The following is an 11588-nucleotide window of genomic DNA, read 5'->3' as shown; positions in this document are numbered from 1 at the left end:
ATTTTCTTCATTTGCGTAATTTGGTTATGGTCATGTTGGTTTATGTGATCTTGAAAAGAGTTAATGTTGCCTTGATGTATGTTTATGATAACATCAAAATAATGGATGTTTTAAAGAAAATTTTTTTATCTCCTTTTGCTAGTAGGTTATAGGTTATTTCTCTAGGGTAACTATAGAGCAAGGCTAGGGATGATATCTAGGGCCTTAAGACTATCTCCTCCACTTCCATCGAATTAATTAGGTACGCTCAAACATGTGGAACCAGGTGAAGTCAATAAATTGTACCTACAATTCTTGTATCACCGAACCACGCATACATATATATATATATACAAATACAGTAAACACACCGAGGAAGGAGAATCGTGACTTTCTGTGTCTCACCGAAGTGAGTGATGGGAAATAATCTCCTCCCACCCCATACACTTTCCACACATACATGATGACATATACATAATGCATCTCATGCATAAAGTAAATGTGTTAGTCCATGGTCAATAACACATAATAAAATTAACTAATCATCAATAAGGAAATAATGCGTAAACAACATTCACTGAATCTTAAATCAAAGCATAATCAAACATAGCATAATATCTGAATAAAAACATCACCACATAGTGTATCCACAAATCTACATAAAATTCAACCATGGTCAAAATAGGTATCGAAAAAGTCTGATTGAGGGAGGGGTACTACATCCTCCCCCCCAAAACTAGGCTTACTCTTGCAAGCCTAAAACAGATATGGATAAATATCTCTCATCTTCGTTGCATCCTCCCATGTAGTTGAGGTATCATCATTTGGGTCCCATAGGACCCTTACCTTGTTGATGGTACGACCCCTGAGGGTCAATCCCCGACGTTGAAGAATGCGCACAAGCTCCATGGAAAGTTGCCTCAACCTACAATGCATGCCAATCAAGAACATGGGTCACATCAGGATGATATGGTCTAAGAACATAAACATGAAAGACATCGTGGATGCAGAATAGGCTCGGTGGCAAGGAAAGAAGGTAGGCAACATTTCCTATCCTCTCGAGGTCTCAAAAGGGCCAACAAAGCAAGAAGCCAACTGAGAACCCTTTCCATAATGGATCACTCTTTCACAGAAACACTCTCAAGAATACTCGATCTCCAACAAAAAACTGACGATCCACTCTGTGAGCATCGACATACTTCTTCTACCTATCATGCGATGCTACCAAATGCTCATGAATCTGCTCAACCTGCTACTCCATCTCTTGAAGCATATCTAGACCTATATGCACCTTGTCCTCTAACCGATCCTATCTCAAAGGAGTATGGCAAGGATGACCATACAACGCCTAGAAGGGAGACATGCCTATGGAGCTATGATATCCATTGTTATAAGAAAACTCCACAAGATAAATATAGTCTTTCAAGTGCGGCTGCTAGTCCATAACATACATGCAAAGCATGTCCTCCAAAATCTGATTCACACGCTTAGCCTAATCATCGGTCTCTGGGTGATAAGATGAACTAAAGTTCAACTGGGTCCCTAAAGCATATTGAAGTGAGGTCCACAAAGCTGAAGTAAATAAGAAGGAAGCCTCCCCTCTTTGAGGAGAGATTTAATCTCACACACTGTGGCTTAAACTACAATTTTGTAACCCTTTCCAGTTTATAAAATTTTCACCCAACAAGGTGGAGGCTATAAAGGCATGTGAATGATCCTAAATTTTGATTGTGTCTTTAGAGTTTCATGGCATAAAGGATCAAGAGGTTAACTTCTACAAAGGAAAACTTCCTTGAAAGTTTCCTCACTCTATACTAGGATGATCCAACAAATTTAAATATATCTAAATCTACTATGGTTATCCTTTTTTCAAAAACATAAATTTAAACAAAAAGGTAAAATTAACTAAATAATTTAAAGGAAACAAATTGGTGAAATTATTTACTAATAGAAAACTAATTACAAATTAACAACTACAAAAATGAAAAGTATGAATAATGGGGAACCTAGTGTTGAAATTTGGAGCTCTCTATCTACAACATCAATGCACCACATGAGCATCAAATTGCTCTATCATTCATTCAAACAAAGTTTGGAAGAACACCCAAAATTTATGAAAATCCAACCTTGTTTAACTAACCTAGAAAAGTATAAATAAAAAACACACCATCAAATATTATATAAATAAAATATAGAGAAATAATAAAATAACAAGAATTAAATGATTTAAATGAATAATAGAAATGAATATACAAACAAGAAAGAACTTGCAAACCTCCATGTTGTTGAATGCTCTTAACATACCTACAAACACAAAGAAAAAGAAAATGTTTAGGGCTGTTTAGAGATTTGCATGTGTCAAATCCTTGATTTAGTTTTTCTACCTCCACACTAGTGAAGATAGAGAAATAGAAAGAAAGAGTGTGTTTTTAATATAGGTGTGTTTAGAAATAAGAACAATGACTAAAGCAAACGAGAAGGGATATGATAATCCCAAGGTGCTCAAGGGCACACAAAAATGTTGTAATAGCAATAAGAAATGAAAACAATATCACTTGTAGAGGCTTGAGGAAGCCAAGAGAGAAAGAGAGCTACAGAAAATGTTATGCAGTGTTGTAGAAGACTTGAGAATGTTGTGATAAGTTGTAGAAGACTTTTATTTATAAAATGAATTATAATTTTTTTTAAATATCTTTCCATAACTTGATAAATTCTTAATTATAAGAATAATCTTTCAAATATTATTATAAATGTCAATGAGCCCTTGGTCTATTGGTGAAGTTGAAATGGCTCCAAATGAGCCCACTAGGGTTCAAGTCTTGTTGAGTGCAAAGGCTCCAACATCATAAGGGATGAGGTCGGGATCGTGCTCCAGGCGAATTTGGCGGAATGGATACTCCTCAGTCCTTGGCTCTTAACCAAAGAGGTTTCAGCCTAAGGCTCGTGCCCCCGTATCGGGTGGCAAAAACTACTTTGTGAAAGCCCTTGTTGGGTTGTCGTGCTCGTAGGTCTAGACCTCCATGAAAAGTATATATATTATTATAAATAATTTTAAATATAATTAAATATATAAAGTATATTATAAAAAAATTCTTAATTAGATTGGATAGTTTAATATATAGATTAGAATAATATATTTCCAAAACTTAATAAATCCTTAATTATACAAATATTATTAAAATTAATTATGAATATAGTTAAAATGCAAACTAAGATAGATTAGATAATTTAATATAGAGAATAGACTAATGGTATATAATAAAATATGAATATTAATTGATAAAGTAAAAATCTAATTCAATGCATTATTTGTAAGATACAAACTAAGAAAGGGTTTCTTCTCATAGTGTGTCGGTAAAGTGTGGTGTTTTTGTAACCACCATGGTTCAAACTTTTGTTGGGCTATTGTAATCTCAACGCTTGTGTCTTCACTGATCCAATGCGCTCACAGGTTTGAGCCTTAGCATTGTTTATGGGGATGAGGTCCCTCATTTGTGACCTCATTGGTTCATAGCTTTAGGTCAAAAGTGTTTCACGTGAGGTAAGAAGACATGTTATGATAACTTCACTAATCACGTTAAATTTTTTATGAGACACTTATTTAAAAAATATATAAAAACTTTAAAATAGATTGGATAATTCAATATAAAAAATAGAAAAATAATATTTAATTAAATATAAAGATTAATTAATAAAATAAAACTCTAATTAAATACATTACCTATAAGAAAATAGAATATTTATTTTATATTACAAAATCTCATTATTATCAAACAAAATATATGTATCACAAGAATGATTAATATAAATATATTGAATTAAAAAAAAAGAGTTATTGATTTAATGTCTTAGTGGATAAGCATTATACAAATAGATATTTTATTTTTAAAAGAAAATTTAAATTTTATTTATAGATTTATCAAAATTAAATGTATAAATTCTTCCAAAATATATTAAGAGGTAACTGTGTATAAAAGATGTTATTTATTTAGAAATACATTAACATTTCAAATGAAAATATCTACCTTGGAAACTATTTAGTTTAAGTGGAATTGGATGAAGTTTTTTAATTTTTTAGGGTTAGAGGATTTTAGGAAAAGAAAAAAGAAAAAAGAAAAAAGTCATGTACCTAAAATTATATTCATTTTTTTTCAATTTTTAGTATTCTTCAAGAGAAAAATTGCTTGAAACCTTTGATGTCCATTTTAGGAAGAAAAGTTTAAACTTTAGAAATGAAATCAAAGAGACTTAGATTTGACTTAATTTGGATTTACTGGGAAAGAAGGTTGCTTCTATCTTATTTATTTGGAAATGTATTTGACAAGAAAAACGTGTTCATTTGGAAGTTACATTACATGGTATTTTATTTGTTTGTCAATTTTACATTTCTTTATATGATTCTCTTGCTTAGCTATGTCCATATTTCTTAGATGTGTTCTATTCACAAAAAAAAACATGTTAATTTTCTTGAACATGATTTAAACATTTTGACTCTTTCTCTTCATGATATTAGTTATGCATGCCTTGGGCTATAAAATCTATTATTGTGTTTTGTGAATCTTTTTATTCATTACAATCTATTGCATATGCTTTTAGTGAATGCATATATATTATTGATTTGTGAGATTTAGAAGGTTGAAGTTATCAATGCCTTTCTTAGTTATAAGATTGATGTCATGAGCAAACATATTTTGTTTAGGAATTTTCTTGAATAGTATATTATAAATTATATAAGTTAAGATAATAGATTAGGAATGGGTTTTTTGATATAAGAATGAAGTAGATTACTAATGAGTTTGGATTCTTGCAAATGACTCTCAATTAATGGTTTGTTTGCATGATGTTGTCACAATGTATCAAGATTAGTTGAATAGTTATGATAATTATTTTGTTGATCATGTATGAGTGCCTATCATGGTTAATTGACTTGTTTTATAGATAGTTGTGATAATAGTTTAGATTAAATTATGAGTAAAGTAATTACTAAATTGGTGATGCATTACTTTGATCAAAACTCCTTTGGTATTGGGCATTACACATCTAATGTGTAAAACCAATAATCTGTTTTTAAATTAAAAAATTGAAGATGCACTCTAGGTAATTAGATATATTCTCAAACAAAACTTCACATCAAACACCTCTTTAAGTGTTTTCTTATAGATGTTTCTCTAGGTTTTTATCCTTGCATTATTTAAGTGGGTGGCAATTGATGAAGAAGTGTCTATGAAAATTGAACCCTAGAAAGGATTGTATAACTACTAGTATAGTTGCATAAACATAGTTTTAAAAAGAAATTGCATATTTTGTACACCCGATTCTCTAGTATCTTGTTCCTAGAGATATAGTGTATGTTTGGAAAATGAAAGATGTTTTCAATACTCAAATATAGAGGACATTGTGAGGTTTTGTGAGCTATTTCCTAAAGATAAACTTTGAATCTAATTCTTATAAGTATAAAATATGAGTCATTGATACTTAGAAGAATATTTGAAGTGGGTTGGTCTTGTACTTGGTTGGTTGCTCAAAATCTGGGGAGGGTTACAAGATATTTTAAGGACTTTCAAAAAAAAAAACCAATATAGGATAGGGATATGTTGTGATTTTTCTATAGGTGACTTGTTAATTGTCTTTGGCCAAAGTATATTTCTGATTGTCCTTATTCTAATATGTCCATATGGCCATTTTAAGTGCCCATTCCATATTGGATAGAGACATGGTTTGAATCAATCATGTTATATTGATCATTCTATGTGGATATGTTAGCCTAAAGGATAGAAGAGATCATTATGGGTATTTATTTTTTGTCTCATATTGGATAAGTTAGCCCAAAATGGCTAAATTGGTAATCCTTCATTATTCAATGAACATTATTAATTATTAAATAAGCCATAATAATTAATCACTTTAAAATTTATAAAGAATCTTGTGAAAATTGAGGTGTAAATAATGAGCCTATTACAAAATTGTTGGTATCACTAACCAAAGGTCGAGCCTCATCAAGAGTAGTGTGGACTCGATGGGGCAAAGTTTGTGCACTAAGGGGTGGTGGACCAAGATCATTGTAATAATCTTCATGGAGAAGATAATCCTAAAGAGATGAATAATGGATAGCAATTGAAGGAACTTTTTGCGGTGGAGAACCCATAAAAATTAAGTGTTTACCAAATTGAACACCCCAAAAATAATCTATCATGACAAATAAGATCAGACAACTTATGACCCTTAACATCTTCACATACAAAGCCTTAGTACGATAGATCTCTCAACAACTCACCTCAGTGTTAAAAAAAATGAAACTTGCATATTCTAACACTAGAAGAACATTGCCTACCTCTATAGTCAAACCAAAATATCAATTAACATATATCAACATGAAATTACTTCCAACACAAATTCCTTGTGTGACACACACCTCAAGATATTTAATTCTAAGGTACTGCATAATAAACCTACAAGTACTAAAACATGTGACCACCCTACATCACCATAATAAATTCCCATCGCAACTTAAAATACCTTCAACGCAAAACTATAAAAAGAGAAGCTCAAAGTTTGACATATACAAAATTAAAACAATAGAGAAAAAATCAAAACATAATCTTATATAATTACCACAATAACTACAAACTATACTATACTATGGTTTTACTCCCTCTAATGATGTTTTCTCATGAAGAGCCACGTGTTCTATGGTTTTAATTGTGTCATATTGATTTAAAATGCTCATGGTGTTATAGTATGTGTCATTCTTTTATTGTAGCACTCACATCCTTGGAGACAAAGTGGTGGATTGGAATGTCATGATGTGTAATGTGCCGAAATATAGTTGGCTTTTGGGTGCATTTTCTGAGTTAGGTATGGTGCCTTTTCAACTTACACAGACGCCCACATTTCATTATAGCTTTTTTGCTAATGCGTTAAAACTGGCGGGTCCCACATTCCAAAATGCAATCACTATACGGAATTCTAGTTTCTGACTACATCACAACCAAGTGCCAAGTGCGTATAGAGAGAGAGTGAGATTGGCAACTTTACAATCACACACATTTCAATTTAGCACATTCCCTAACTTCCAAAACTGAATGTTAATGGGTTAGTCACTTCCAACTACGGACTTTGTGCAATTTTCAAATTGTTTAGGGTTTTATTCTATGGTCTTGAGTGAAATTCATTTTTTTTTGGTTTTGTCTAACAAATTGTAGTGAAAGATGCTAACATTTTATCAAGTTTGATTTGTTCGAATATTATGATATTTTATCACCAAAACTATTTTATTGTGTGACATTTAAAAAATTGATTTAGGAAAGGTAGTAGTAATCAATGTGTTTATCAATGTTGATTTATTATATGTCATATATAGCCAATATGATTCTAAGACCAAAACATTGAGGGATAGATAGGGGTATATGGTATCCACATGATCAAGAAAGTTTTAACTTTAGTTGTTTGTCCAAATATAAAATTGATTCTAGTGAATAATGTTGATGGTATAAGAAAGATAGAAATAGTTATAGGTTAATTACCTACCAAATTATATGTCGAAGATTGTAGCTAGGAAATGAACCCCTATCCCTACTAGAGAAACATAGTCACCTAGTGTAAACATGTTTGAAGAGTGTTTCATCATGATATATAATCTTGTGCCAAGTTTTGGGGGTACAATTTAAATTTAAAATTCTTGTATCTCTGATGATGATAGCTACTGACATCCTGCATAGGCACATCAATAAGCTATTTGATTTTTTTTTTAATTTCTAGTAGAGAGAGTTCACCAAGAGTTTAATTAACTACAGATTGACAACGAGATAACATCCTTTACTTGGTATTCCCTATTGGGTCATATCATGTTGTTTGTGAGGAAATATAATTAAGAACCTGCACTTAAGGTGACCCCCACTCTACCATATGAAGTTTATCTCCTAGTGCAAATTTGTACCTATATTTGGGATCTACATTGCTTGAACTCTAATTATTACACTTTTAAATTGCACTTTGTAACTAGGGTTCCAAACATGTTGAGATACAAACGAGATAGAATCTTTGTAGTTTTCAAAAAGAAAAATTGTAACAAGGCACCCAACTCCAAAAAATAGAATTGAGCACAATTAGGGTGATTGCATTTATCATGACAATTGCACAATTATTTGGGTATATGGAGCATATGTAAGCCCTTATATTCTTCCAATGCGGATGCCTAAGAGATTAGCTTTCCTTGAGGCATTATAAAAATTAAATATTCAAAAAAATGGGACAAGACAAAACGAGATCACTTTTCCCTTTAACCATGAAATTATTTGATTTGAGTATCGTACTCAAGGATGAGTTGGTCCTTCTTGATTCAAAATTGATGGTAAAATAAATTGGAAATAACTCCAAATAGAAGGTATGAATTTGAACACCTTTTTGATAAAATCGATAAATGTGGGAAAGTTAGGGTATAAGCATCAATATGACGAGAAAGAATACCTAATTAGAAATTGTTTCACCAAGTTGGAAAAAGAAATCAAAAGGAAAAAATGGGGGCCTATCGTCATTATTGAACAAAGAAGACACATGTTTAAAATAGCTACAAGGGGGCATGTTTTAACATAAAAGAACCAGTTGAGAGAATGAGGGTTATGTTGGAAAATATAGATACTTTGGAAGTAATGCCTTTGTAGAGTATCTTGAGGTTACACCTTTAGAAATTGTCAATGAAGAGTAGGAATAAGATTTGCAAGAGATTGAGCAACCAATCATCTCAACCCAAATATTTACTATTGTAGTAGTAAAAAGTGATTAGGCAATTAGGAAAACTACAAGGATAGAAAATGTGCAACCCTTGATTGATTATGATATCATAAAAGTAGGTGGAGAGGTTATCTCCAATGAAGAAGAAATTATGCTTTTTATTTCTTCCTATAGAAAGCTTCGTATTGATATGATTTCATTAGTATGAGCTTCAACAAGATTTGAGGATGAGGATCAAGTCATATAAGATGTCAAATATTTGGCTTCTAAGAAGTTTCTTTCAAATTATGTTTTATCAAGTTTAATGAATTTAAGATGTCACTAGTTAAAATGAAAATAAATCCAAATGTACAAAGGAAAATGGATGGAAGCTAGCAATAAGAGGAATGTAGTGAAGATGATTCTACTCAAAGGATTCAAAAGTAAATTGAAATTAATAATGAAAATATCACCCCAAAAGAGGGAAGGATAATAGTCAAAGAAAGTGGTCACTTATTTTTACTTGGATCAAACATCTCCTCTACCATTACCTTGGATACAATAAGAAGGCAAGATCTTGAAGATGAAATTTAAAAATGTCAGAAGCCAACCAAGGAATTTTATGTTGGATTGATTTAGTACCAAAGATGATAAATTGACTAATTGAGCCATAGCTCCAAAGTATAATAAGTCATAGGTATGTAGTGCCCCCTCTCTTTTGGCTTGTCAGACCTTGTGGTTTTGAGCTTTCTATGTGGTTTCGACCCCTTTGGTGTTGGTCAATTTTGTTTTGGATGTGATGTTTGTTTATGTTCCCTGGATTCATATGTGACATTTATACTCTATGCTATGTGGATTGTTAGAATAATGATGTTTTTCATACTATTATTTATGATATGATTATTTGATGATATCTATGCTTTGATAGTTAGATGATTATTGAGATGGATTCCATATGCAATGTTAGGATTTGATCTTTATACTTATAATGATTATTTCTTCTGATCTTACATTGTATTTTATCTCTAATGTGTTTGGGTGGGAAAAATGTTGCATTTCTCTCTATGGGCAAGTTACGTCGCTTCCATTCTCTTTTCACTGTGTGTTATTATATGGTTTATATACACATTTTTGACGGTTTTCTTATGCAGCTGCAGGTACCGAGCATCAACTCCACCTGAATCTTCAGGTCTGAGCGTGCTCTCCAACCCAATGGTAAAGTGGTAACTGGAGATATCAGTCAGACCCTAGACATAACCTTCCTGCCAGGTATCCTTGTGGTCATAGTTAGTTTGTATTTTCCGGTCATGTCCTTGTGTTCTTGTATTATGTTGTTTCCATTGTCATCTTAGAGTTGGTTAATGTTTGATTAAATATTATTGCGAAAAAGATTAATTTTATAATCAAATAGTACTTGAGTTTTCTTGATCAATTATTTAATCAATGAAATGTGAATTGTGCTAGATTAAAATTAAATTAATTAAATTAAAACATTTAATTTGGTATTTTTGTGCTCAAAGGAATTAATTTTTAAAAGTAATTATTTGGTATAGTTGGCACTCATTAAATAATCTATTTTACCCTTTTTTATAAAAGAAAAGTATAAACAATAATATAATTTTAATATTTAAATTGCAAGTAGTTTTTATTGACAAAGGTTTTTCAATTCATTATGTGAGTGTAATACACCTTGGCGTGATAAAATAAAAAAGGAGGCGAAAATGCGAACTATTGCGATAAGCAGAAACATCTCTACAAAACCCTTGAATCATCCCCGGAGGCTGGGGAGGATTTTTGGGACATGGCAGAGAAGATTTAATCTACAGGGGGTCCATAAAAATGTTGTGGGCACCTCAAATAGATCCGAAGCCTTGAATGTCTCTCAATCATACACCATAGGAGCAAATTTAACTAATCTACAGCTTAATGAGATATGCAAAAGGGTTGTCAGGGTCCCAAAGGGTTCTCTCCTCGGCCTGAGAAACATAGATGATCCTCCCTTGACTTCGGCAAAGCCGGTCTGGAGACAAACTCAACGGCATCCTAGGGCACCTTTAATAAAACAGGCAAATCCTTTAACAGTGCAGAAAGGGGAAGTTCAGCCCATCTCAAAGGCCTCTCGGGATAAATGACACCCTAACAATGAAAGGATTTCTTATTTACCACTCTCCCACGTAGAGAGTTTATCTCGAGCCCAAAACAATGTTGCTTCTAGGGCTAACATAATAAAATTAGGGTTAAGAAGACCCTCTGCGACAAGCTCAAAGTCATACACCCAAACCAGATGCAGGGAGGATGTCAACCCTAAACAATGCCCTAAAATCACTCAGAAGCCGCCAAGCTTTAGCACGGATAACATAATGATAATTAGCGAAAAACACACAGATGAATTATGAGAACGTTACAATGAAGTCGGGCTCTTTGGAAAATAGTTTGGATTTGGAGTGTCGACCTCTGATGTCCTCCATTGGTTGAAGTCTGCCATGAATAATCAGATAAGTATTACCTATTTGGAAAATGATTTATTGTTTATCAAATGCAATTCATGTGAACTTAAAAGTCATTTACTTAGGAACAATCACAGATTCTTTAAAGGTTATTGTTTCAAATTTTTTAATTGGAAACCTAACTTCTTGCCCAAAGATTTTGATAAACTTAGGGTGCCAAAATGGATTCAAATCCCTAAAATGCCAGTTGAATTAATTCACAATCATACCCTAAAAAAATTAGGGGATTTTTTAGGAGGTTTCGAGGGTTTGGAGGAAAATTACATGGAATCCTCTGACATTAAAATATTAGCTAGTGTTGAGATAGACAAATTGAAATTCGAACCCATCAAAATCATTACAAACTATTCGGTTTACCAGATTCATCCAGAGATCCTTATGGGGGATATCACA

Source organism: Cryptomeria japonica, chromosome 4, assembly GCF_030272615.1.
Source record: "Cryptomeria japonica chromosome 4, Sugi_1.0, whole genome shotgun sequence".
NCBI lineage: Eukaryota > Viridiplantae > Streptophyta > Pinopsida > Cupressales > Cupressaceae > Cryptomeria > Cryptomeria japonica.
Note: the sequence above shows the minus strand (reverse complement) of the source record.